The sequence below is a fragment of the Melospiza melodia genome, chromosome 2, assembly GCF_035770615.1.
Source record: "Melospiza melodia melodia isolate bMelMel2 chromosome 2, bMelMel2.pri, whole genome shotgun sequence".
Classification (NCBI taxonomy): domain Eukaryota; kingdom Metazoa; phylum Chordata; class Aves; order Passeriformes; family Passerellidae; genus Melospiza; species Melospiza melodia.
The window spans coordinates 133,335,890-133,360,983 of record NC_086195.1 but is presented as its reverse complement, the minus strand read 5'-3'; the positions used below and the strand labels follow the sequence as shown (position 1 = coordinate 133,360,983).

The window sequence follows — 25,094 nt, the reverse complement described above, 5'->3', positions numbered from 1 at the left end:
TCTACGTTCCTTCCCCGAAGAAGGATAAAGATATTGACCCCAGAGCAATTTCAGCCAGCATGATGCTGTTGCTTCTCAAAAGGCAATTCTCAAGCACAGAGAGTGAACATGACAGGAGCACATCACCATCAACACAGAAGAGCTGACAGAGCATCAGCTCCTCTGAATCCCAAGCCTGTGTATTCCTCATTTGCTAAACCTTGAAGTCTTCATTCAAGCCACGTTACTGCTCAGCTTAAAAGGAGATGCACAGCAAGGTTTTAATGACAAAGTAGAATATGCAAACACTACATCTGCCATATCATTAATAATTCTGTAATAGAAACAAAATTATATATAGTTAACATTTCCATGCTTAACCATTTCGTATTTATACAACAAAGTGAAGATACTGTGAAAATGCTACACAGAAAGTTTCTTCTTTTTATTAGATATCCATGAGACAGTTAAGAACTTATGAAGAATGTGAAATTAAAAGCAGTAAAGTGAAATTAAAACCAGTAAACCCTGTGCCAAATGTTATGGATTCCATTAGTTTAACGCCCTTCCCAAAATCTTTCATAAAAATCACAATGCAGCTTCACACACCATTCATTAATTGCCCCTCTTTTGTTAAACACCAGGCAGCCTGCAGGCCTTCTGTTTGTTTGTTCTTAATTCAGAGACTGATAGGGCATCCGAGGTGGTTTAATAACAGCCCTGTGCACAATCTGATTTTTCCAGTTTTACAGTTTGACTGTTTATTTTTTTGAAGGGATGAGTGGTGATCTTTGAGTTTATGTGCAAAAAAACATGGCCAGTGCCCATGAGACGAATACAGCCAAATACTTGGTTTTAAAAGACAGTACTGACCCGGCTATTTCCTACATGAAGTGACTCCTGCACATGGTAGGAGCACACAGTAGCAGCACTGCAGTAGTGGGGTATGGCTGCACATGCCTGACATGCAGATTTTCAAACCGGGTGCATCCATTAGAAAGCCACGTACAACGAGCATCAGGTGAAACCTCACAATCTGTCTGAAGAAGAAAATTTTAGGCAGCCCCACGTGTGTGTGCTCAGACCAGCGCTTTTCTAATCCTGCTGTTACTTAGGGGAGAGAGTATTTTACCACAGACCTGTAAGAGGCACCATGGGTGGTCTCTAATTCCCAAGATGCTGAAAACAGGTCTGCTGGCTCCCTTCAAACAAACAAAGAACCAAGCCCCTGGCAGTCCATATCTTCTGCTACCATCAACACAGACCTATAGAAGGTCTTAACTAATGCCAAATACCATTGGCCTTTGCACTGCATAGATCCCCAAAGGCAACCACAAAAGCAACCCAATCACAAAAAACCAAAACAAAAAAAGAGAAAGAGAAGCCAACCCTAAAACTTTTTTTTTTTTTGGTAAGGGCACTACAGATGGGCTGGAAAGGAGAAAAGGTTCAAGATTTCTGCTCTGCCATTTGCCCAACCCTCATTCCCTCCTGCCAGCTGATGGCTTTGCCTTTCAGCATGCACACTACCAGCATTTTGCAGCTGCTCAAAGAGAAACTTGCCCCTCAAACAGTGCACAGCAGCAGTAGCTGGGGGATCAGCACTGGCAGGCTGAGCTGAAATGCTGAGGCATCTCTCATCACAGCTGCACAGAACCAGATCCCAGGGCTGGCAATCAAGCACAAGTCAACGGGAGCTTTGCCCAATTAAGTAACAGAGTTTGGCTCATTCCAGCAAAGGATTACACCACAACAGCAGAAGTCCTTCAGCAACCAAGAGTGAGATCAACACCCCTCTTTCCTTTACTGGTTAACTCCCTGCCTTTATCTTATTCTCTACTAGTCCTGAACAAGAGGATTGAAAGACAAACTGTGAAGCGATGCTGAGAAAAGCAGGGATGCAGTCCAGAGGAACATGGGGCATATGGTTTTCAGCTATCTCAGTTTTACTTGCACCATGAAGATCCTTATTCTCCTCCTCTCCCTAAATAATTAGAAAACAAGAACATTTATGTCCCCACTGAAGCCTAACCCCAGCATCCTCAATATACTAGATATACTGGTATACTCCAAACTCCTGTGTAGCCTGCCACTCAAATGCAGCTTGGATCAGTTTGTGTTTCCCTTCCTGAGATCTCTCTTTCCCTCCAAGGAGGCTCTCACCTCAGGTTGGCTGACCTGCTGAAGGCTGACGTGCCTGCTCTTTGCTAAAATCCAGTCTCTGACTCTTTGCAAGGTACAGAAACTTTGTTAAGGGAGGGAAAAAAATCTTATCCAAGAAATGAAAATATTAACACAAAAAAAAAACCAAACCACACCAATGTCTCTTAGTAAGTGGCTGAAGTGTTCAGACACCATCCCAAGCTGCAGAGAACATCATGACAAGGTATCCTAGTCAGGGAAGAACATCCTGCAGAAAGAAGTGCCATGCCATATTTGCTCTAATCCCACATTACCCTCTTGGATCTTTGATTACTGGAAAGATTAATTTCTCTAAAGAACCTGAAGATCTGATCTTACATGACCAGATACAAGGGCATAGTAAAATTAGAACAAATTCAGTGAGAAAGTCAGTAGTTCTCACCAAAATAAATTTTTTCTTGAGTGTCTACCACTAGTCTCTGAGAAGACGCACAAACTTTTATGATCAAGTTTATTTTGCAGCAAAATATTATTTATAATATTAATTTTGCAGCTTCCAATACCAGTTTTGCAACAATGCCTGACTGCAGGATTTTCAAGCTCAGTTGTGACCCTATTCACAGGGGTCTCAGGTTGAGGGAAGAGACAAGGATTTGACTCCATGTTTCAGAAGGCTGATTTATTATTTTATGATATATATTACATTAAAACTATGCTAAAAGAATAGAAGAAAGGATTTCATCAGAAGGCTGGGCTAAGAATAGAATAAGAAGGAATGACAACAAAGGTTTGTGGTTTGGACTCTGAGCCAGCCGACTGTGATTGGCCATTAATTACAAACATCCAACATGGGTCAATCACAGATCCACCTGTTCCATTCCACAGCAGCAGATAATCATTGTTTACATTTTGTTCCTGAGGCCTCCCAGCTTCTCAGGAGGAAAAATCCTAAGGAAAGGATTTTTCATAAAAGATGTATGCAACACTCCGTTATGAAGAGAAAAATCTTTTGTCCCTTCTCCCCTTAAATGAGAAAGCTGAATAACCAGATACACATTTAAATCTATTTTCTATTTACACTGATTTTCAGAAATGAGTGCCACGATGATTTACATGTACACACTGCCTGTGGTCCCACTGAAACCAGTGAGATTGGGCTCAGAGTAGAGAATCAAGAATGACCCCAGCCAAAGAGGCTTTCTTATTGGGAAACAAAGGGATGCAGCCTTGTGGCAACTCTGTGAGCCAAACCCTGTGCTCAGAAACACACTGATTTCTCTATGGGGCTGTGGGGTTCCAACACCCAGCCATGGGAAGTGAGGCAGGGGCTGGCACGAGCCCTGTGCCCCTCCACCTGCAGAGAGGAGAGCTACAGCCCGTGGAGAAGCTCCTCCCTGTGAGCGCACAGAGGCAGGCTGGTGTGATTTTGGCTGAACACTCCAGGAAACACAATCCTCTGTGGTCTCCTTGGTGTTCCACAGTTCTCATTACCATGGGGGTCACACAACAGGGATGTATCCAGGTAGGCTGGAGAAGCACGTGCAACTTTTTACAAAGGATAATGGATGGCCTACATTATTCATAACATCACTGATTTCAATTGCATTATGCTTTACTTTCCAGATTTTCAAACAAGGACATCCTAATAGGACTGTACAGGTATATTTCTTCTAAAATTCATGCTCTACACTGAAATTAGATGTCTTCCACCAAAATTGTTATTAAAATTAGGACTACACATCCTTAGATTGGGGCCTAAAATGTCATGGTTAAAATGTTGTCTACAACATTTATATCTTCTACTTCTCTGAGAGAAACACAGAATAATGCAAAATTTTAAATTAATGGCAAGGACAAAAATATTTCTCAGGAAAACAGGAAGCAATAGAGATCTAAAAGCTCTTGTACTATAATGTTTGATGGTTGCTACATGAAATAAAATAAATAAAAATATGCTTCTGAATTACCCCAAATCCTCTGTGAAACAGTAAAATGGAAGGGAAAACACCCAAGCCAAACCAACAACAGAATTGCCAGGGCGATGGAGAATAGCTTGGAGAGGACATGAATTTAATTCTCTCCCTTCAAATTCATGTTTTTCTTCCCCAGAGATATTTTTTATGTGCAGTGCCTTCACAACATTTCCTTTGGAAAAAGAAAACCTTGCATTCAAACACACTTGAATTTGTCACTGTCTACACTGGGACACAGCTAATTCAGTAAATCTGTTCTAGAGGCTATCATTGTTAATCCACAGAGAAGAAAACACTGATTTTCATCTCAAACAAAAACCTGACATAACCTTTTGTCCCTTCTATTGGAAGAAACTTCACCACAACACTCCCCAAATCAAACTTCAGACTCCCACATAGAGAGAAAGCAGAGCTGAACCAGATTCTTCATTCTGGACTACCAAAAAAATCTCTTCCCAGTATTAAGGTGAAATATTCCTTGAAAAGGAAAGCAGAAGGAAGTGTTCTTACTAGGTATTATCACTTGTTTGCACTTTATTTCAAGAACTGCTGTTTTAAGACAATCAAGTTGTTTTTTTTTCTTTTCTTTCCTTCCATTCACAAGACAATATTAGATGTTGATTAAAATCAGTTCAATGCACTGGAAAGGGCCCATCAATGTCAGCATAACAAAAAATGCCCTGAGACCCTGTTCTGCAGTGCTGGAGAAGAAAAAGAGGCTCCTTTAAAATCAAAGCAAAAACAAAAAAAGTGCAAAAATAAGGTATTCATGAAATGTTATTGTCCAAGATAGAATAGTAGAGGCTGAGGGGAACAAACAATATAAATAGAGAACACATTTTTCCTTGCCTGCTTCACAATAGCTAATATTCTTTAAAAAAAGAATAGGTAGAAAGATAAGACATGCATGCCTGATACTGAAGAAAAGACTGTTTGTACCCAGCATGCTGGATAAATTGTTCTAGAACACTTCAGCCATGTCAAGAAATGACCCTTTCATGCTGCCAAGGTCAATTACACCCATAGCCTGTGTTAGTCAAAAAGGTCATCACCACTCATATACTTAAAATAAATTCACCTGTTTTCTCCTAGAACTTCACAAACTCAGCAGACACCAGTCAGGTAGGAGATTTTAGGTTTGATATGCTGTGGTTGGCATGTGTTTTATTGATGGATCAAGATCTGCAGGCAATATTTGGCCCACTCCTAAGACTATCACAAAACCTGTATGCTCCTTCCCAGTTACAGGCAGAAGCAGGAGGGTGACAGATATACCAACAAAAGAAGAGGCCTGACCCCTAAACCACTAATTCTTGGTTAAAATGTCACTTCACTCCTGCTGTTCAAGACAAGATTTGTTTTAATCTTAACCTGATCTCTGGAAGACCCCCTAAACATAGCAAGGAATAATTCATATAAGGCTATTCCCATGGAAATTCATTATACAGGTGCATCCTAAGAAGTAGTTTACTTGAACAGGAGAAACAACAACAATGCATTAAGATGTAAATTAAATGCATGATTGTAGTTAGTCTTCCACTCAAGCAATTCCCATTGTTATTTTGACTTACTGATCAACAGAGAATTGCTGGAAAGCAGAAACCTTTTAACATCTGCTAATAATATTCTCTAATTCCATAGTTTTGTTTAAAAACACTGATTGCAGGGAAAATTTATAGCTAAAATTAACTGATGCTGGCACTGAAATGGGGATGGGCAATAATTAAATACTTCTGTGGTCCTCACCTTTTTGCATAAAGAGTTAATAAATAAGCAAATAAATAGGAACAGTTGAAACATCCAGTGGGAGTTACTTCACAGATTTTCCTTCTTTCCAAATTTATAAGCTGCTCTTTTGAGATAGTTGCCTTGCAGAGAACACAGAGAAGGCTCAGCAGGAATGCCTCTCACACAACGTGAAAGAAATAACATTCAGCCATACCATGATCCCCAATGTTATCTCAGAACAGCTCTGGCAGAGTCCCAATTCTTACACAATTGTTGCCTGCAGACAGTGAGGTTTCTGTTCCTGAGGTTGCCTTGTTTTTCTAAGGTAGACCTAGGTATAATTATGCCCACACTAACCAGGCAGGATCCCTATCCAGAGCAGAGGAAAACTCAGGGCAGGCAGTGGAATGATATAATTTTAAACAAGCTGTAGCTTTGTCCCATGATGTCTAGTCAACAGACATGCACCATTGCTAATTGGCTGTCTGCTCTCATCTGTCCACAGCTGAAAGATGAAAGTGTAAAACAAACTCTTCTAGAGTTGAAGGCCAGAAGACACTAAAGGTCAATTCATTTTCATGTGTTGTTTTTCCAATGTGAGTAGATTTCTCCTGAACCCTTTTAAGAAACTTCCTGTAGAAGCTTCCTCCCCCAATAAACTCACTGAAAACCCCTACACACTTAGAAAAACCAAAAGAATAAATAAAGGATCTTGAAAATCACAGATTTGTTGTGTTCCACAGTTTGCCAGCAGTTAATGATATTGCAATGGCGTAGGTGAGAGGGTAACAGCATACCCAGTACTCAATAGAGAAACAAAGAGAATGGAGAGGGAGAGGAAAGAGCTTTTTCTTCAGTGAACAAATATGATGACAGAAATCAAAGTGAAACTGAATCAAAAAGTGCTGGGAATCTGCAAATATTTGCCAAAATTGAAAAACCCAGGTACTCCTGTGCTGAAGCCAGGCCATGTGATTTTCTATTAACTGCACTTGCCAATGATTACTCATTGAGAAAATTTTGTATTCATACTGGAACTAAAGTGGTTGTACTGAGCACTTACTGTCCTGCCTCAAGAGTGCTCTGGTGGAGTTGAAGGCTTGAACAAGCAGTGCTGAGACTCACTCTACCTTTCCCAGACACAGGCTGGAAGCACCTTCCTGTGCTGCTGGAGCACAAGGATGCAGAGGATGCTGAACATCCCACACTTGTGTTCCTCTGCTGCGTGCACACAGCTCCTGTTTACTTTGAGTGACGACTTCTGGCTTAAAGCTTGAGAGCCAGCCCAGGCCTCTTTCTGCTCCCAAGCCAGGACACCCAGTTCTCTGTACTACCATTTCAGAGGCCCTGTCAGTGCCACCCTTCCCACCTCCTCTCCTTCCAACATCCATGGTCACAAAGCTGTGAGAAACCCTCACAGAAGAGGCACTACAGCAGGAAAAGCAAAAGAGGTCTTTTTTAGCCTATGAATATCTGGAGGAACTGAGAGGAGGCAGAGGAGCACAGCCTGGCAGTGTCCAGCTGTATGGACAGGGAAGTGACAGAGGAGATGGAGCTGTACTCTCCCATCAGTGTCTGGCACGATGAGACACTACAGCTGAAAGCTGAAACAAGAGCTTTATATACCCAGTCTTTATATCAGAATGGATGTAAAGAGCAATTTGTTGTCTATGAGGGCAGGCAGGCAGTGGAAGAAACCATCAGGCAGGCTGTGTAGGCTCGGTTGCTGGAGGCTTTCAAGAGCTGCCCGGACAAGGGCTTGAGTAGCATGGTCGGGTGTCACAGGTGAATCTGCTTTGAGCTGGAGCTTGGCTGACAGACCTCTCTATAGCCATCCCAACCTAAATGCCTGTATGGCCCTTCTGGAAAAAGTAAACTCAAGGCTGTGGTTTACATAAAGAACTGCCTTCTCTCTGGTGCATCAGAGATGGAATTTCAGGACAAAGCAGGTATTTTCTCCTTCAAAGTGCTCCCACTCTGTAAAGGTGGAGGTGTGGGCGCCCCAGACCTCTGTGTGGGAGCACATGAGGAGCTTTGGGAAGGCCAGGCCATGGCATTTTGGAGCATGGGCAAGCTCTGGCTGCTGTCACGTGCACAGGAACCTGGTTGTAGCTCAATGCAAGATCTTCATGGCATTGCCAGGCAGTCATGCCATTTGTTGCTGACAAACCTAGACCAGTTACAGGCAAAAGCCTTGCAGCCTTAATTGTTTAATGGCAAGATTCTCAGCAAATGCTTTCCTCAAAGCCCAATAAAAATGCATTTTTAAGGCACCTCTAATATAGAATTTTTAAAAATGGCCTCCACACAAGAAGTATTTGCAGATGCCTACACACCATGTCAATTAAAATGTAAACAGACATAAAACTATTTAAGCAGAAAATGAAAAGTATTTTAGAACAACTAATGATTTAAGATCAAAAAACTGAGAACAAACAAAGCTCTCATACCTTCTTGGTGATTTCTCACTAGCAGCTCCTCACAGCACAACCAACAAACTCCACCTCTCTCCTCACCTAGCTAAGCCACTCTTTTGTAGCACTCATCTTCTTATTGGATACAGCTGCAGCCTATTAAGAGCAGGCCTGTTCCTAATCTTTAGTGATTGGTACAGCTGCAACTCCTCAGGGGTGAGATTGTCTTCTTCACTATTCTCTTACATTCTATCCCTCCACAGGTTGGGCACTGGAACAGGCTCCCCAGGGAAGTGGTCACCAGGCCTGAACAAGTTTAAGAACATTTAGACAATGCTCTCAGGAACACGGTGAGCTTCCTGGGGATGGCCCTGTGCAGGGCCCAGAGTTGGACTCAACGATCCTGATGGGTCCCTTCCAGCTCAGCATATTCTGTGATTACATGAAGACAACGTACCCTGAAAAGGTGACAAGGAAGCTATCCTTTACTGTTATCATCTTATTGCAGGCCTGTTCCCTACTGTTGTCTCCTTATCACAAAAGTTCCATACCTTCTTGGTATTCCTTGTGGGCATCTCCTCAGAGCACTGACTCTTTCTTCTTCACAAAGCAGCCACTGACCCCAGTTCCCTCCTTACCCAGCCACCCCACTCTTTTACAGCACTCTGCGTCTCATTGCTCACAGCTGTGGCCTGTTAAAGTCAGGCCTGTTCCTCATCTTTGATAATTGGCCCAGCTGCAACTCCTTAGGGGTAAGGTTACTCTCTACACTATTTTCTTACATTCTATCCCCCTACACCTTACAAGCACATAACATGATCACCAGGTATCTTTAGGGGAGGCTGTGGGGCTCTGTGCCAGCTCCATAAAACTCCATCACACAAGCATGCACCTGGGGATCCCACAGAGCAGCACAACCATGTAACAGAGCTGGGCATAACATGTGAGGGGGCCCAATACCTTTGAGGCTGAGAAAATTACCACTCATTATGCTAAGTAATGCCTTATATCAGCATGTAAATAACTTTTCTTTGTAAGCAATCACCAAAGCATTCTCAACAGAAAATTAATATATCTGATTTGTTTATGTATTCACCTAATTTAGGACAGAAAGGTTTTTTAACTGAAACTAGATATGGAAGTGTGTCACCAAAATTTTTCTGAGCCGTGTGTACAGATCCATTTATGTTTATACTTATACAGAAACACACACACAATTACATGTTCTGTCTCTGTGATAGGCTGAATCAGATAAGATGTTAAATATACAATCCTGTACTGTATATTACAAGAGATTTCACACATCTTCCTATTTCTGACAGCCATAGTTTTGGTGGGAAATTAAAAGTTAATTTTCATTTTTTTTGTCCTTTTGCCTTTTTCCTTATCAGCAGTACCTCCAAGGCACGCTAAAGTATTCTGAGAGTGACCTTCATTTTACTCATATCATACTGACACAAGTGATTTAGCCTCCATACTTGTAGGAGTAAACACAAGAAACACCCACTGACTGACAAATATTTCATCAGAATTCAGCCACGTGTTTGTTCCTGGGCAAGGGGGGGACAGTGTGTGAGATGGTGACCTCACTTAGTGAGGCCCCATCATTTAAGTTCACCACCAGGATATGGATGCCACCACCACCTTTTGCATTCTCTACCTGGCTCTTCTTGCCTTCCTTTAAGATTTGCTCTGTTTTGTGGCCCATTCCACTGATGCTGCTGTGATTTCCCAGATGGACACAGATCCTTTAATCAAACCTGACTCAGACAAGGATTTTCCCATTTTAAAACCTACTCCCAGATCAAGCAGGCAAGGAAATTTTGAATGCTTAAACATATAGAAGCTAGACAAATAATGTAGGGAAGAGCACAGCCATGCATCCAGCTCTGCTGGGGATTGTTTTTTCCAGGACAGTAGTGGCACTGCTGCTCACAATTGCCAAAATCTCTGGGCCATTAAATCCACTGGGGAAATCTGTGCTACTCTCCAATAGAAGTCCTTTGTTGGACTGGGGTCTGGAGGGCAGTTGGAACAGCTTTCAGTGCATTAATTACTTGTGACTTGCAATTGTGAGGTAGTGGTGGTAGCTTAATAGATACAGTACAAATGTGAAAAGCAACAGAGATGGAAAAAAAGTGATGGAGATAAGGGCTTTAGTTATTGACTGGGGAAAAAAAGAAAGCAAAGATCTGGCATGTAGCAATAAACTGAGTCAAACAGGCTCTTGAAGACACAGGACAACTTTTTTCTCAAAGAATTTAATACTTGAATCATCAGAGAATATGTTCTGGGTTTTAAAAAACAGATGTCACAGGATTATCAAGAAAGGTGATTTCAGCAGTACCATATCCCACAGACCTGGGCTAGAAAACCATGTGAAAAAGTGAAAGACTATTGTGGCAGACACAGTAAAGGCCATGAGGTGACAGATACAGAAGGAAGAACATATGCACTGGAGATGCTTTATGAGTGCTTTTGGTATAGTCTCGAAAAAATAGAGTGTATATAAAAATAATGAAAAAAAAACACCTCAGAGACACCACATTCATGAGCAGCTTAAGACAACACTCAAACAGCAGCCAAATGAAAACTCAGCTTTGACTGCAGATGACACCACAAGCAATTGTCTGTGTAAGGTGAGGGCACCCCCCCCCCTCACTCCTGGGCTGCTACAGCACTTATCTGAGTGGCCCCAAAATTACTGGAGTTTTGAAAGAACTTTGTCATGCCCACAGGAGAATGGGCAATAGCTACTTCTTCCATTTGGCTTGGTGATTTACTGTGCTGCTCACAGCTGCCCATGATGTTGTGCCCCATCTGTGTGCATTACCTCCTCTGCTGAGCCCACAGCAGACAAGAACTGACCCAACTGGAAGTGCCTGTTCCCTCCTGGCTCAGCAAAAGTGCCCCAGATGACTCCCTGGACACTGAGTCAAAGCACAGAGCTTAAAGAATTGACCCACTGCTCGTTTAAAGTCTGCCTCCTCTTTGCTAAAAGGGTCTCCCATCTTCTGCTGAAATCTTTGATTCATGTCAGGTTCATGTCTCTCTCAAAAATACCTCGTCATGCCACACCTTTCTGTCACATACAATGGAAAGGAAAAATCATGTAGGTTCATGAGAACCTCTCTTTCTGACTCATATTTACCCACTGCCAGGCCTCTGCATGCTGCTGTGGATCTTGACAAGCTATTCTCATTTTCACTTCAGATCTATGTTTTTGACTCAACACCAGCAGAAAAATAGGTCACAGAAAAATGACCTGGATACTCAACCACTTAAAGGAGATTTCTCACTGAATTTTAGGGGAGAAAAAAAACTTAGGTACTGGCCATTTAAAATAAAATAAAAATTAAAGAAATCCTCCAAACAGCAGGAGCTATCGGGGAACCCATTACGACAAAACTGATACAAGAAGAATCAGATTACTTGGATTTACATTTAGTTTTGCACACTGTGAATGCAGATCTACCAAACAAGGGAAACATGTTCATTGCAAAATGCAATGACAATTTTATCATTCAACAATATTACATGTGGGTTTTTTATCAAGGAAAAAAGACCACCTTGTGAAAAACATATTTTGAAGAGGTTGTACCTACCAGAGCCATCTCACCAGTATGGTGAGAACAGGATGCAAGGCCTGGCCACACAGATACAGCAGCTAGGAACATGAGTCAACTTCATGAGCTCAAATGAGATTGTTTAAAGTATTTGACAGACATGAAGTTAAATCAGTTGATCCCTAGAAAACCCAAATTCTTTGGTTGCAAAGCCTCTTGTTGCTATTTGGACATATTTAGAAAGAAACAAGAAGACCTAGCAACGAACCCATCAGGTACGTAGGTGCCATGTCATGTTCAATCCTGCTGCAAGGACCAGCAAATCTGAAAGCAAGGAGGTGGAAGTGATTTCCCGAACCAGGGCTCAGTGTGCACACAGAGGCACTTGGTGCTCCAACACCTCTGTGCTTGTGTGTGCTCTCCCCATCAGCCCTCACAGGTCTCCTGCAGCAACAGGAACTGTCAGGAGAAGGAATCAAATTGGAGTTTGGGGATTGTTTGTTTGTTTTTAAAACTCAAACCTAGTCTTGGCTTTGTGTACTTGAACCAGAATCCAATTTCTATTAATCCAGTTAGGGATCAAAATCAGAGCCTGTAATTAATCTGTGTAATTTAACCTGTAGCTTTAGTTTGGAATATTATATTCCTCCAACAAATACTTGTTTGCAGAAATTGTTTAGCAAATCCTTCTATGTAGCACATAAATCAAACTGAAGTAGAAGCAAAACTAATGAAGGACTAATAGGCAACAAATTAGTCACTGAGCTCTATCTAATGCCCTCTCCCCAGCACAACCAAGTACTGCATATGAATAATGCTGATACTCCTTTCTGCTCTCCTTGTTTTGTCTTCTTTTCAGGGAGAGGTTTGGTTGATATGCCATCATCTCACTAGTTAAAAAAATCTTTAATTGCATTATATCTATACCTTATGCCTCTTAAATATAAGAACCTACAAATTACACAGTCTGTATTTTCACCTCCATTTTGAAGACTTCGTCTAAGAATTCTTATTTTTCAAGCACTTGAATTTCTGAATGGTTTCTTTTCCTTTCTCTGACACCTGACACATTCCTGAAAGGTTTATGCTTTGTAAAGGGCCAACACAACTGCAAAAGCTATAATTTCAAATATTTTGACATATATGTAGCACTCAAATCCAACTCAATTGGATCCAAAAATTTCATATCGACTCCTTTAGGAATTACTTACAAAAATTAGATTTATATGTGAAAGAGCAGAATAAATTATATTTAAGAGCTCATCTAACACATTAAAAAAATAATTGCTAACTTTATTGAAAAATCATATTTACAGCCCATGTAATAGATTAAAAATTCCAACCACCCTTATTAATGCTTTTAGTCCTTCTACCCAATTTTTCCTCTTTCTTCCATATTCCTTCCACTTGCTTTACTCTTTGCATCTGTGCTGCTTTTCCCTCCTGCTGAACTAATTCTGCATACCTCCATACATTAAAATTGCCCTTCTTTAAAAGCCTGCTCTTCTTGCTTCCCCCTATCTTTTGAACTATTTTCAGCCTTTTTTCCTTGTCTTCTGTGGTCTCTCCCAGGTTATGGACCATCCTGCATGGGATGGTGTTGCACAGGATGAACTCCTCTCCAGCCCTGTGGCACCACAGGGCAGGTGGTGCCTGCAGGGTGCCCTGGCCGTGCTGCTGGTGGTCCCTGCTGTGTCCTGGCCAGCCCTCCAGGCTGGCTTTGGGTCAGGAGCACCAGCTGCACACACACTGGTTTCCTTTGCACGTGGGCAGAGAAGGAGCTCTTCTGCTCAATCCAAGCAAGAGGAGGAATGTTGTGAGGGTTGATGCTGTGGACTACCCCAGCCCTGCAGACACAAGAGTTGAGTCTCAGGTTCCAATTTCAAGATTTATTCTTTCAGTCCTTGCCTTGCTTTAGCTCTGGTTTAATTTTCTCTTCACAGACCTGTTCTGCACCTCACATAATGTCTCACAAAAAGGCACAAGCTTTAGCAGCAGCTTTAAGCTTCAAGCCCTCTGCTATTTCATGACCTGCAGGAGCACAGGGAGCATCCTCCCCTGGCCTCTTGGAGAGGGACTTATCTACCTCAGAGTCTGGCACACATTTCACACATGAGCAGGATTTCAGAAACTCCTGGTGGCTGTGCCCACCTCAGCTGTGAGACCACAAACACCACCAGCTCTACGACACTGTCTCTGCTTTGAAGGGACACGGAGGCACCAACAGTGGCACTTCCCTACTGAGCTGAATCCTTGTGGAGATGTGCCAGTTTTGCAAAATGTTGCTGGGACTGGGCTGAGGAGGCAAATCCCTCAGGTTCAGGCTGCCCAGAATCCAGCATGCTGTTCCTTGTCTCCAGCCCTCCCAGTAAAAGCTCTCGTACACTTGCAGGTGGTGTTTGCCACATTGGCATGGTAGGCAGGAGCCTCCAGTGGCATTTTCTACACACGTAAGCAAAAACTGGGGAGCACTAAGCCAGAGGACTGTCCTCATGCTCAGCCCCAATAGAAGCCCTGCTAGTTTGTCTATTTATGGCATGTCCAAGTCACCCATCACCATGGCAGCTAAGCACAGGGGAAAATGCTGCAGGCTGGAGCACATAGGACAGCAGCACCTGCAAGACACAACCACAAGACTCCATGTCACATCCTCCCCTGGCTGCTGCCATGACCCAGTTATGATTTCTACCTGAAAGCTGTGCACTATGGAAAAGTTGTCTTAACATACCCAAATTATGCTCTTCAAAGGTCTTACACTAGCAGTACAGGAAGCCAGAACATAAAAGCAGGCCAGAAAAAGGCAAAACAATATTCAAACTAAAATAGAAAACAGATCTCATTGAAATTACCATCACAAAATACACGGCAGTGAGCCAGGCTAAGAAGAATGCATTCAGCTTACACCGTGCCTCAAGCAGCTTCAAAGGGGAAAAAACAACACATTTAAAGTATATACAGAAGCACCTCAGGTTTGTCATCAGCACAGAAAACTGAAGAGTGTGAATTTGGTCCAAAATCAAAACCACAGGTCAGAAAGCAGGTGCACTCTCTCATGAGTGTGAATTTGGTCCAAAATCAAAACCACAGGTCAGAAGGCAGGTGCTCTCAAATACCCTGAGAGTTTTCAGCCTCCTTCCAGCTCATTGACTTTACATTTCTTCCTCCTTTTATATGCATTGACGTTACATCAACAAAAATTAAACATGTTCCTAATACTTAATATTTTCTTTGGCCATTTCCATGACCTGACATCCAGACACTATTGAGTGCAGAACTGTAGTGACCCATTTCTGCAAGAATCAGCCCCTGTGGTCAAAGAGGGAAACACCACCATATGTGAACAAACAAGTCAGAAGTGCCTTCTTGAAGGTTTCCTGAAAATGACCAAAGTCTAAAATTAAAATGAGGCTTTCCTTTTTTTGGCAGGACTGACCTTTTCCCCATGCAGTAGATAGAGACTGATCTCTGGTCATCACACATCCTTATAAAATTTGGGAAAGACACAGCATATGAAACCCGAGGAGCCAAACGTTCAGGATGGTTCCTACAGTCTGTGACACTCCAAGCAAATCTGTCAGACTGGCACTCCCTGCCCAAAGTAGCTCCAGGTCTTGGGACAGCAGTAAAAGATATCCTAACCCCGATCAACCCCTCTTTCTGCCTCTCTTACTAGGAAAAGGGATTAACTGGTGGGATAATCAGACATTGTTTACTCCCCTGAAGCTATGCAGAAAAGATTAAGGCCAAACCCCCATGGCAGGGGGGCTGGAACTAGATGAACTTCAAGGTCCCATTCCGTGATTCTGTGAAGGCTTTAGTAAGTGGGAACCTAAAGTTAGTAAGCCCATACTGAGACACTTAAATGATCTGATTTTTTTTTTTCTTTTTTTATACCACTGATCTCCCTGTAACTCTGTGAATGAATACCCTCTGATAATCCAACCTTTATATGTCTTGAGCCAAGATTAAGAGTGTTATTTGAGTAAGAAAATTATCCTCTGGAAAAATTAAGTTTGGAAAAAATTAAGAATAGACAATAGCACTCCTATAATACCAACTGAGTCAAAACTCCAAGCAAAGCAAAGGAGAAAGGAGAAGGAACAGTGAAATATTAAATGCAGTTGCTTCTTCTATTTGCAGATTAATAATTCAAGACCTATATTTATTTATTCATACTAATTGACCAAAGAAGTTATGCTGTGGAATAGCTGAAGAGAAACTAATTGCTGTCTCATTTTATTTTAATAGTATATTAAAACACAGGCTAGACTGGAGACCTCTTCTCGACTTGTGCTGATGTTATCTGCCCTGAGACACTGGCAACTGGCCAGGGACTTGCCTACACTGATATTTAGGGCTAACCTTAGGAGTCAGATTAGGTGATGGTGCCTTTGGCTATAAAGGACCACAAATGTGAAGCTCATTTTTTTTTGAGATCAATCTTTCCTCCTTTCCTTTTTCTTTTTTTTTTTTTCCACTTAAGTTGTGTTATCATTTGTTCAGCCTGTGCAAAGGGCCCTTAAAGTAGATGTAAATGAATTTTGCAAAACCCACACAGGACCCCTTAATGCCATTGGAATAATTGGGGTTTAACTGCAGTGAATCCTGCAGCACACTAAATATGGGCATTCCCAAGCCTTTCTACAGGCTCACTCCCACAAGAAAAATTAGACAAAAGAAGTGCAATATGCATTCTGCCATTGAGCCCTCTGCCAGTTCCTGATCCTTCAGTGTTTTCCCCACACAATTTCCATGCTCTCCTGGTGACTATATTGATGGTACTCACTTCAGTGAGGAGAGACATTTTTCTTCTCCCTCCTTGCCCTCAGGTCTAGGGATGTCAGAGTTCAGGACATCCCTCTGGCTGTCCTGGATTTCCAGAACCCCTGCCAAGAGGCTCAGAGACCCTGGCACAGAGCCCAAGACACCTGTGACTTTTATTATGACCCATGGAAAAAGTTACCAACCTTATATGAGGATCTACAGGCCACAAAAGTCTAAGTAGAATAATAATTAGTTTGTTACAGGGTGAAAAATAGATTTTTTGGGGTTTAGGGGGCAAGATGGAGGAATCTGGCTGTCCAGCTTTTCTCCTTCTTCTTCTTGGCCTCCATCTTCTACTGTGATGGTGGCACTTTTGGATTGGTTTAGAGTAGAAGCTCACTGTCTAACACAGGTGATAGGTATGGGAAAGTAATTGTAAATATTGTACACGTAGTTTTTAGTATAAAAAGATAACCCTGCCCGGGGGCAGGCAGAGTGCCTCAGCTGGACAGGAAAAAAATTTTATAGATAAGATACAATAAACAACCTTGAGAAGGAGAATTGAAGAGCTCTGACTCCTTCTTTGATTGCCAGGCTGGGAAAAGACTTTCTAATGCATCTTGGGGTTACAGTGACCAGCTAAAGTCTTGAGATAGGACCCTTCAACCCACCCTTCCCATCTCCCACCCCTGCCCAAACCCTGCCCATTCCCGGCCCCTTTCATTGGCTGGAAGGCTGCTACCACAGCTCATGGTGGAGACCTCATGCACAGCAGCCCTTCTGCTCAGCTGCCCTCCCAGGGGCATCACCCCTGCTCCTCAGCATGGCAGGCAGAAGGACAGAGCCACAATCCCCAGGCACAGGAGCCACCAAGCCACACCAGAAACCTGACAGTGTTCCAGTATCTCATTAACACATGATTGTACTTGTGCTGTTATGTTGTGTGTACGCCACACAGAACCCACCTTGCCAGGACAGCACACACAGGGCTCCATCAGCAGCACAGGTGGGACAGGAAAGTCCCCCTGCACTCAGAGCCCAGCATTTAGGCTGGTTCACCCCACACAGCCAAACAAGAAACCACTGAGCTGGAGCCCTGGCAATTCACATACCCTTTGCATAGATACAAATAAGCTCAGAAGGTGAAAGGCAACAGAGGAGCAGGTCCTTTGAGTGCAGATGCTTTCATCTTGGAGTTTGCTAAGGACAGATGTAAAGGCAGCTCACAATCCCAGTTGTGCACATTCCTCCTTTGAAGCTCTGCCCCTCTCCCAGCCCAAACTTTGCCATTTAGCACTCTCATTACCTTGTAAGGTCTGCTCCTCCCTTCAGCATTTCGTCCCTCTGCAGAGCAGCAAGCTGTTTCCCTCCCTTCCCAGGAATCTTAATTAACACACTTTTTTTCCTCTGTGTCTGTTTCCCCCGCACACTCCTTCAGACATACCAATAGCTTCACTCAGGTTTGTTTCAATGCTTTCAAAGTTATCTTTAATTGCATTTTTGTTTTGCATAGGTCACAAACTGACCTTCACACAAAACATATCGTGCATCAGAATTTGAGGGCCTGTTTTGTCTGCACAGGGTAACATGCAGAGCTGCACCTGTACTGCTAATTTGGACAGAGATGGCACTGGCTCTTTTAAATGATGATGATTGCATACTTACAATAATCTAGCAGCAGCTTTCATTCCTCTGGACATAGTTACATGATGCCAAATCTTCCTATCATCATTCTAGACCTAATACTTTGTTGGTATGACCCAAAAAGGGTCACTTTGCTGACTGACCCAAAAAGACTTTCCTGATTCTTCATCATTTGATTTCCTCTCAGCCAGCTGACTCACATCAATTCATAAGACTACTCCACTAGGAGTGCATATAATAATTTAAAGATGGAGGAACCTCTTCACATTTGAGGTCCAGAAGGGACCTGAGGATGGATGGATGGATGGATGGATGGATGGATGGATGGATGGATGGATGGATGGATGGATGGATGGATGGATGGATGGATACAGACTGAGCATGTTCCATGGCTCTGAATTTGAGCTTGCCAGCTCAGCAAGCAGGCAGAACAAGTGCAGGACAGCTTGTACAGCCACATAAACTTGATTTCATACATATCTTATCTCCCTCTGCTTTTTAACGCATGTCTTGTTGCTTTTCTCCTTTGACCTCCAGAAGCTTTAGTAACCTTCCTTGGGAATTGCTCTAGTGGCAGCAGAGAGCTGCCACCTCTGCCTCTGGAGCCCTGTGTTATCTCCCTTCTGATACCAGCAATGGGGTGAAAAATCTGGAAATTCATCCAGGAGGCAAATAAATAACCTAAAATCCCTCTGATTTACAAATTCTGCTTGAAACTGTGGCAATAGCTCTCTCCCAGGACCCAAAATGAACACTGAGTGGGGCCAAGGAGGGGCTGGGGAGCAGCTCTGGATTGTGCCCAGCTGACAAATGTAGACCTTGACTCTCAAGTCCCTGTAAAATCAGCCAACAAAAACAAGTCATTAGGAGTGTATTCGGTCACAGAAAGCAGATTACAAATTACCCACATGCAGCACTTGGAAACAAGATTATTTGTGACATAACAGATTGTCACCGTTGTAATCCAGAGCCTGTAAACACTTGTTAGCCATCCACGGGCAAATGCAAATCTGTGCCAGTGGAGCTGTTTTTAGGTAGAGGTGATCTCAAAATACCAGATGCTAACATCTGAACCCTTTTCTGTGCCACTAATACTGTTCCCTGAATGCTTTCCCTGCTGACCTTAACCCAAATGTTGCCTGCACCTTCAGTGGCCCTAAGACGGCATCTTTTATAGAACAAAATTAGGCACTATATTAGTAAGTGGAATTTTAGAGGGGAAAAATTATTTCTGAAATCATATTAAGTACACTTGATTAACCTTAGTTCCAAAACCTGTTGACTATATTGTTAAATGGTTTAAAAAATTAGTAATTAAAGTCAGAAATCAACATTTCATAACTGGCACATGAGGTATCTTCAAACAGTTGCTCCACCACCTCATTCCCAAATGAATACATTTCAAGGGCTGACTGATGGCAGGGTGGCATCCCAGGATTGTGACAAATTGCAGAATCACACATCAACAGCAAACCCCTGCAGAGCACCCAAGTTTCCTAGGCATCCTGCAAAGCTGGATGTGAAGCCAGAATGGATGCACAGACACTGTGCCACGGGGACCTGAGCAGCAGTTTCACTGCAAGGGTTCTGCACTGCCAGCTGTGCAAACACAGACATTGTCCCTTAAAGAAGGCTCACCAGAGCCAAGGCAATGAGGGGCTCTGCAGGGCAACACAGCCATGGAGGGGAAAATGGTATCTGTTCAGTAAAACAGATATTACTAGGTTATGAAAGTGGTGAGGTGGGAATCAAAGGCTGCTAACCAAGGCTTTGGTACTCATTATGAAAATAGGACAGCAGCAACACTGTTGAAGGCATTTTCCAGCAATCACTCTGTGCCCTCACCCACACATTGCCCAGGTATCTCTTGGGAGCAGAAGATTCCAGCAAGCTGATAAATGAAGGGCTGGTTCCTGCTCAACTCACAGCACCACACTTGGGCCCAGCACCCTGAGAATGGCAGCACTTGCTCGTGTTTTCATTATTCAGGCTTTATGGAAAATTCTGCATGACACCAAAGTGAATGTAGGGACATGAGAATTATGTTTTTAATCCATGATTAACTCACAGTGAAACATTCACATGGCATATGCATTTGCAGAAGTAATGGGCCATGAGAAAAGGTCTCCTGTACAAGTCCCTTAAAAGGCTGGATAAATTCCTTCTGTCTCAGAGACTCTGGCACTGAGCTATCCTCAAAAGTAGCGTGAGCAGTGTGGAGGGTCACAGGAGGTAACTCCAAAACAAGAGTACATCTGTGTTCTGCTGTACCAACTGCTGCCTTGAGAGACAAGGCACTACACCTGTGTTCTTACAAGGAATTTCTCATTTACTTGCTTGAAACTAGTTTAGTACATTTGTAAACCATGAAGAAGCAGTAGTAACCCATTGTAGGGAACAATAAAATACTTAAATTGTGTGCCAAATCTTTGGATAATGCACCTATAGGTCACTTTGGATCTCACATCACCCCCAGCTCAAGAAAAGTTCAGAGTTTGTAAATGAGTACTTACTATTTTTCAGAGCACACAACACAGCTGATGCCACCAGAAAGCAGACCAGCAAGGAATAAATGTTTCAGCTACCTGAAAGTTTTCCTCCTGAGCTGATTGTTTCTTGGCCTGGCCGCTGGTAGCAGATGCCAGGAGCCTCATGGGGCCAGCGTGGTGTCCGAGGGGCGCCGTGACACACGCCCAGCCCTCTCTGCAGGGGCAGCTGGGTGGCTCTTCCTGCAGCTGAGCCAGGGCAGGACCTTTCTGCTGCTGCCCAAGGATTCCCCTCCTCTGGGAGGTTTCTCCCAGGGCCGGGTTGGCTGGCAGCATCAGGAAACAGTCCCAACGTGCTGTGAAACCAGGGCCGTAATATGTTAATGTGAAGACTTTTTCCAAGTAATCTTTACCATCTGTTGTCTCACACTGATGTTAGTATTAATAATTTATAGACCTTCTCTTAAGGCTGAGGAGGAAGCAGAATGCTAAGCTCTGAGACAGAGACAGTATCCATTTTTATTTTTTTTTAATGAGATTGATGTTGCTCCGTATGGTCGCCTTGCCCAGGGAATATATGGTGCTCTTCAGCTTTCTGCTGCTGTTGCTTTTGTAAGCCTTTTACTGAAAATAGCAGAGGCGAGATATTTATTTTAGTCCATTGCTCTGTTGCTTCTTTCCTTCTAAAATAAGGCATGCATCCTATCTGGTACATAAGCAAAGTGCACGAAAAGGTCAGAGGCAAAGCATAAGCTGACAATATAAGTCGCATTATAGGATGCAGGCACTGCCAGGCAGGAGCAGGCAGGGCTCCTTCTCGTGCTATCCGAGGCACTGCTAGGCTGAAGGAGCACAGTTGTGCTACCAGTTCAAGCCAGCAGAATCTCCTTGCTATATTTAACCTTGATTTCCTCAGAGACCAAATATGCAAATGACAAAATGCGATGCACAGCAAACACTGCTTTCATAAGGGAGAGCTAAGTTCTAGTCCCAAACAATCAAATCAGCCTTTCCTACTCACAGGGCTTCACTTTAATCCCTTATTAACAGGATTAATAGCAGACTTACAGTTCATACCATCTTACTCGCCTTTTACACAAACCAATCTAGCTGCTTTCACAGAGGGACAGGTGGATTAATAGTCTTAGTCAAAAACTATGGTGATAATGCAGAAAATCAGCCGAAGGGAGGGATTCCAGGGTGAAGAGGGACAGCTGGAAGATTGCTATCACAGCCATGCAGTGACTTCACCCGCAGATAGAAATGTGAAATGCGTGGGAGACCCTTCTGCTTCTAAATTGAAAAGCAAAACAAACCCCCTGAAAGATAAACAAGTACAGTAAAGGAATAAGTCTCTCTATTAATAAATGCTTACCAGAGGATAAACAAGTAAAGGGATAAAGAACCTGTGAAGCTCAGAAATGTGGAGGCATTCGCCGAAACATAACTCCGCTAAGAAACGCAAAGCTCTGACAGACTGTTATACAATCTTTGACTTCTTTTAATAACACTTGAAGGTCAGATGCCACAGCTCTTCCTGGAAATCCTAAAAAGACTGGGTGGCTCCCCCAAGTTAGAAAGGAACTGCCACATCGTATGTTGTGCAACACAGAGCTATTGACTGAGGTATATTACATTACCTCCAGCAGCTGACTCAGCCCCAGTTGTTATAAAAGGCTTTGGTACCCGGGCGAGCAGCACGTAGCAGTCACACGCCCAGGGCCGGCCGGACCCCGGGATGGGGCTGGGCAAGGTCGGGGGGTCACTGAGGCTGATTTACCCCCCCAGCTCCGGGCTCAGCTGGGTTACCCGGGTTCACACCGGGCTATTGACGGGCAGCGGCTCCGCTTACTCATCACCGGATCAGCAGGGGACTGTCTGGGGCGGAAAAGTTAACCCTTCCCCATGCCGTGTGGCCAGGAAAAGGTCCTTAAAAAACAGCACTGAGGTATATTACATTACCTGGGAAGGTGTGTTACACTACCTGGGAAGCTCAGGCTGGGGGAGCCCCCGGGGATGGGCGGCTGTGCTGCTTGAAAAGGGAATGGTGGAGGTGCAGGGAAAAAGAGAGGCTATTCCCGAGGTGGGAATTCTAAAAAGGCAGGAGAAATGACACCTGCAGCCAGTTTTCACGACCCCTGTGTTAAGGTAATCAGGGATAAGGTAGGGATGCACAATGTGGGGTAAAGCCCATTTCTCACCATGATCCAACCCAGGTGTCAGTCCATTAAGATTTCTGTGTCCGTGTTTTCACCCTGCGTGTTCATGAAATTATTGCAATCTTGTAACAGCACTTTTTTCCTAATAATTCAGACCTTTGCTGCCCAGGCCCCAGCTGGAGTCTTGTGTCCAGCTCTGGGCCCCCAGCATGAGCAGGAATGGGCCTGCAGGAGTGAGTCCTGAGGAGGCACAAAGCTGGCCAGAGGGCTGGCACATCCCTCCTGTGGAGAGGTTGCCTTGTTCAGCCTGGAGAAGACAAGGTGTCAAGGAGAACTTAGAGCCCCTTCCAGCACATAACAGGTGCTGAGGCCCTGGCACAGGATGCCCCATTCCTGGGAGTGCCCAAGGCCGGCTTGGATGGGGCTCTGAGCACCCTGGTCTAGTGGAAGGTGTCCCTGCCCATGACAGGGAGTTTGCAATAAGATGATCTTTAAGATCCCTTCAAACCCAAAGCCATTCTGTTATTCTATGTGAAAACATAGCAAATATTTTTAGGATAACTTCCAGTGCTTGTGGCTTCTTCACCTTTTAGAGCCCATAATCAAGATTAAGTGTAAAAAGACTCCAAAAGGTGAGGGAGGGGAATTATTGTTGGTGCCTCACAGCCCTGTTAGGCAGAACTGTGATTTCCTGGTAATGGCATCTTAATTTATGGCTTCTGAAGTTAGAAGTCATCTAATATACCATCACAGCCCACTAAGAGATATTAAGTTTGTTTTATTTGGTACTTAAAAACAAAATAAAAATATTTCTGCAGTGTAATAAAAAGTGCATTTCTCCCTTTTCCATCAAGTCAAAATCCTCTGTAAAGAAAATAGTATCATTCTATCACAGAGAACAGATGGTGAATAGCAGGTATGCAAACTGTTCATACTACTCTTCTTTATTTCACCTTCCACTGTAATTACATTTCATGCCAGATTCCAAATGAAGTATTGAATTCATACATCAGAATTTGGTAGAGATTAATATTGCAAAGCTTTAAACACTAGTTCAATTTTGTGACATTTTGAGTGTAATTCATACACATCTCAAAGTGTGCCAGATACTTAGAGGTACATCAAAAATGCAAAGGTCTTATCACAGTTTATAATCACAAATGAAATTCTCAAATAAACAATGAAATATAAGTAAAAAAGCAGTGAAGTTTGCTTGCATCTGGCTAATGCCTCCATTAATCTTCATCAGTAATTTCTAATATTAAGAGCAGGGAAGGTAGGATTTATAGCTCTTTTCAAAGAAGAGCCAACAGAAATTAGTTGGATTGGGCCAGTGGATCAGTACCAAGAATAGAGGAAGAAAAGACAGGACAGAGCCTTTAAAAATGGCAAATTAAGGATTTCTGCAGGTGAGGTGTACTAGAAGGAGATACAGAAAGACATTAAGGTGTGCATGTCCATGAAGGCAAGAGGCAAAAATACCAAATTGTGTAGGAAGGTCAACAAAAAAGAACTTGAAGAAGAATGGGATTTGATCCAAGTGAAAGGTAAGATAGAAATCAGCTTAGGAAAAATATCAGGAGCCAAAAAAGAATGTATTGCTTATCTGTAACTTTTGAAGTACTGGTATATATTTGTTTGTTGGAGATTGTAGAGAAAATACAATTGTGTGAATTTTAAGACTGAATGGCAGTGGGACAAGTTGGACAAGAAACAGTAAACCAGAAAAAAAGGATATACTTACAAGCTTAACGAGCGTCAAGGAAGAGGAGGAACTTTAAAGTGCTTGAGTTTCACAGTTTGCTGGCATGTGGTTTTCCTTCTGCAGGGGGATATTGAGGAAGTTCAGCTGGCGAGGGAAAAGCAAGCTGTGAGCAAAGCAGAGTGGAAATGAAGAAGTTAAATGGCTGAGTTTGTAACGGGTGGTTGGAGATGTGGAAGTGTGTCATGACATGGGAATGGAGGAAAACAAGAAGCGTATGGCATTTGTGAAAGCTGCAGAACAGGTGGTTTTCAGGAAGGGAGGGTGGGCAGTCACCCTGCAACGGAAGGGAGGATGAGCCTGCTGGTGACTTTCCTGGCACTGCTGTAAGCCATTGCTATGGACAAGGGGGAAAAGAAAACAGATTTTACAGAGGGAGAGAGAATTGACTGAGTAGGGCCACAGCAAATGAGATCGTGGTTTTCTCTAACTTTTTTTTTTTTTTTTTTTTTTTTTTTTTTAATCATGTTTAAGACA

At 43.0% G+C, this 25,094-nt stretch overlaps 1 protein-coding gene across 7 annotated transcripts in view; it reads right to left on the bottom strand.

Annotated features, from left to right (window-relative positions):
* Positions 1–24,747, bottom strand: part of NRIP1 (nuclear receptor interacting protein 1) — a 141,327-nt gene extending 116,580 nt beyond the window's left edge. For 4 of the 7 annotated variants that reach the window (XM_063150037.1, XM_063150040.1, XM_063150044.1 and 1 more), the window contains exon 1: positions 24,600–24,730. The gene's annotated coding sequence lies outside the window, so the exon portion shown is untranslated. Of the gene's footprint in view, positions 1–22,071; positions 22,165–24,599 lie in introns of those variants that run through there. The other 3 variants (XM_063150043.1, XM_063150045.1, XM_063150046.1) reach the window with 3 other exon arrangements.
* Between the last annotated feature and the right edge of the window lie 347 nt (positions 24,748–25,094).